The sequence below is a fragment of the Brassica oleracea genome, chromosome C9 (genome assembly GCF_000695525.1).
Source record: "Brassica oleracea var. oleracea cultivar TO1000 chromosome C9, BOL, whole genome shotgun sequence".
Lineage (NCBI taxonomy): Eukaryota > Viridiplantae > Streptophyta > Magnoliopsida > Brassicales > Brassicaceae > Brassica > Brassica oleracea.
The window spans coordinates 34,717,365-34,721,191 of NC_027756.1; positions in this window are offsets into that span (position 1 = coordinate 34,717,365).

A 3,827-nucleotide genomic window follows, 5' to 3' on the forward strand; every position below is an offset into this window, starting at 1 on the left:
GATCTATTATGTCGGGTTGGACCGTTGCTGCCAAAACTGCAAGCTGTATTGGATTGGTTTAACCGTTTGTAGTATGCTGTAATAGATGCCTTTGTTGTTCATTTACCCTGTAATGGTGAACGTTTAAGGTAATTGGGTACTATCCTTAAATTAACTTTTATTTGTTTTCTAAAAGCTGAATACCTCATATTGCTTTGTTTTAAAACCCTCAAGAACAAAGATATGAGTGAGTGTATGACCGAGAGATCATCACCCTTCGGAGTATAAATTGTGCACTATATCTTAAAGTAAGTGCAACAAGTTTTTTATTTCATAATAATAATTAGTAGAAGGCAAACGATATGATTTAAAAGCAGTGTACGATCTTATACTGTGTACATCGTACAATTGTACACTTTATCTTAAATTAAGTTCAACCAGTTTTCTATCCCGTATTACTAATTCGTATAGTGAACATGACAAGATATAAAACGGTGTACGACGGTATACGGTGTACGACGGTATACGGTGTACGCCGTATATTCCGGTGTACAACTGTACACTTTATCTTAAATTAAGTTCAACCAGTTTTCTATCCCGTATTACTAATTCGTATAATTCGCAGAGTGAAAATGACAACATATCAATGGGTGTATGACCGAGAGATCATCAACAAGTTTTTTATTCCATAATAGTAATTAGTAGAAGGCAAACGATACGATTTAAAAGCGGTGTATGATCTTATACTGTGTACACCGTATATTCCTGGATATAGTTGTACACTCTCTCTTAAACTTAGTTCATTTAGTTGTATATCCCATTTTAGTAATTCGCAGAGTGAAAATGACAACATATCAATGGGTGTATGACCGAGAGATCATCAACAAGTTTTTTATTCCATAATAGTAATTAGTAGAAGGCAAACGATACGATTTAAAAGCGGTGTATGATCTTATACTGTGTACACCGTATATTCCTGGATATAGTTGTACACTCTCTCTTAAACTTAGTTCATTTAGTTGTATATCCCATTTTAGTAATTCGCAGAGTGAAAATGACAACATATCAATGGGTGTATGACCGAGAGATCATCACCCTCCGGAGTATAAGCGTACACTATATCTTAAATTAAGTTCAACCAGTTATATATCCCATATGAATAATTAGTAGAGGGCACACAATAAGATACAAAAGCGGTGTACGATCTTAGTTGTAAAACGATAACAATCCCCTTACATCAAATAATATTCCCAAAAACCTACATTCAAATCATACTTGCAAACAACTTAAACTGAAGCAAACATATTAAAACTAGAGATTGGAGACGACTGAGATTGCTGAGCATTTACCGGCACCAGAGAATGCGACGGAGTTTGAGATGCGGCTGGATCCAACGGCGGAGGGGCTCGAGTCAGCGACGTTGCCAGAGACGGAGCCCACTCCGGTTGAATTGGAGCCAGAAATGGAACCTAATCCGGCCGCACTGTTGTCCGCGACGCTGTCAGCGACGGAGACGTTTGAGTCAGCGACGGAGCCACCACCGGCAGCGCTGTTCTCGGCGACGATGTTCGCGAAGGAGACGCTAGAGTCAGCGAGTGAGTCACCATCGGCAGTGCTGTTCGTGGCTGTTAAAGATTCCGATTCGTCGGTTACGGTACCTGAGGCGGCGGAAACAGAACCTGGTGTGGAAAAACCCATGTCGTCGTACTCAACTTCCACCCTCGTATCTCCTTCATACGACCAGTCGTCGTCAGACTCTTCGTCTTCACTCTCTTCCTCCTCTTCAGGTTGCGGTTTGTCCCAGGGGAGTTCATCTTCCGGGTCCAATAAGTTGTTCTTCCTCTTCTTACGTCTGCGAGGTTTTTCTTCCGGAGAATTTTCCATCTCCAGTATCTCTTCCACTGCGGCTGCTTCTAGAAAGAGTGCTTGAAGAGTTGCAAACTCTTCAAATTCCAAACCCTCACGGATATCTTCCTTCAATCCTTCACGAGCGATTTTAATCAAATCCTGCTCATTTTTTTGATTCATGATCTCAAGACCGAGGAAGAAATCCTCGTATTCATCAACGGTCATCGATCCTTGTTTGATTTCAAAAACCATTTTGAGTTAAGGAATGTTTTGCGGTGATGAAATGGTTTGAGAGTCAGATCCGTTTTAACACAATAAAATGAAGTAAGTAATATGAAATTAGCATTAATATCCCCTACACAGTAGATAATGCCGAGGTGACTTTTCCACTTCTCGATTCAAGGTAACCTAAACGATTAAGCAAAATGATTGTTTTAGTAGAACTTTTTCTCGGGGATGTCAGAATTAATACAAAATCTCCTTCAATTGAAAATAAAGTATTAATCAGCCCCGTCAATGTCAGAACGAGTTTGAATTTTGTACAATGTCACCGAAACGAATTTGCATTTATTTGAATATATCATTGCATTTGAAAATATATGTTGTACACCACTTTGAATTTCAAAAATATTATATTTATTCATAGAGTGATAAGGGCAATACACCATATTAAATATCATAAATAATTATATTTATTGATATAGTGTTTAGATAACCTGCCTCGATTCAAGGTAACCTAAACGATTAAGCAAAATGATTGTTTAGTAGAACTTTTTCTCGGGGATGTCAGAATTAATACAAATTCTCTTTTAATTAAAAATAAAGTATTAATCAGTCCCGTCGATGTCAGAACGAATCTGAATTTTGTACAATGTCACCGATATGAATTTGAATTTGTTTGAATACATCATTTCTTTTGAAAATATATGCTGTACACCACATTCAGCTTCAAAAATATTATATTTATTGATAGAGTGATAAGGGTAAGACACCATATTAAATATCATAAAAGATTATACTTATTGATATAGTGTTTAGGTAGTACAACCATGCACTATTACTGCCATGTGTCGAAATCTGGAAAACCAGTGCAACACCGAAAATCCCATAGAAACAGAGCAAACTCTTTAATCCAAAAGCAGCGATTACACATGTCTCCAGCCTTGCCGCACTCAATGTACCAGAGTACCCAATCCTGGTCCAAGCATGGTGAACACGGGCAGTAACCGCCACTAACCGGTTTTCCATTGGTCTTGTATCGGCAGTAACCGCCACTAACCGGTTTTCTTCTTTACAAACGGTTTCTTTGACGGTTGTTTGACAAAACCAGTGCAACACCAAAAATCCCGTAGAAACAGAGCAACCTCTTTAATCCAAAAGCATCGATTACACATGTATGTTGCCTTGATGTGCTCAATGTACCAAAGAGCCCAATCCTGGTCCAAGCATGGTGAACACTTGCAACTATAAAACAAGGGGACGGCTGTTGACATGAACAAATGCCTCTTTACTATGAACCGCTCGTTATCATTGTTCAAGCATCGATTACACATGTCTTCTAGCATTTTCTTCATCTCATCGATTACACAAGTTTAACTAGTTCTCTATCCCGTATTACTAATTTGTATAGTTAACATGACAAGATATAAAAGGGTGTACGACGGTATATGGTGTACACCGTATATTTCAGAGTACAACTGTACACATTATCTTAAATTAAGTTTAACCAGTTTTCTATCTCGTATTACTAATTTCTATAGTTAACATGACAAGATATAAAAGGGTGTACGACGATATACGGTGTACATCGTATATTCCGGAGTATAACTGTACACTATATCATAAATTATGTTCATCCAGTTCTATTTCTGATGCTATTAATTGATAGAGGGTAAACGATAAGATATAGGAATGGTGTACGATCTTGTACTGTGTACACCTTATATTCCTGGATATAGCTGTACACTCCGCCTTAAACTTAGTTCATTCAGTTCTATATC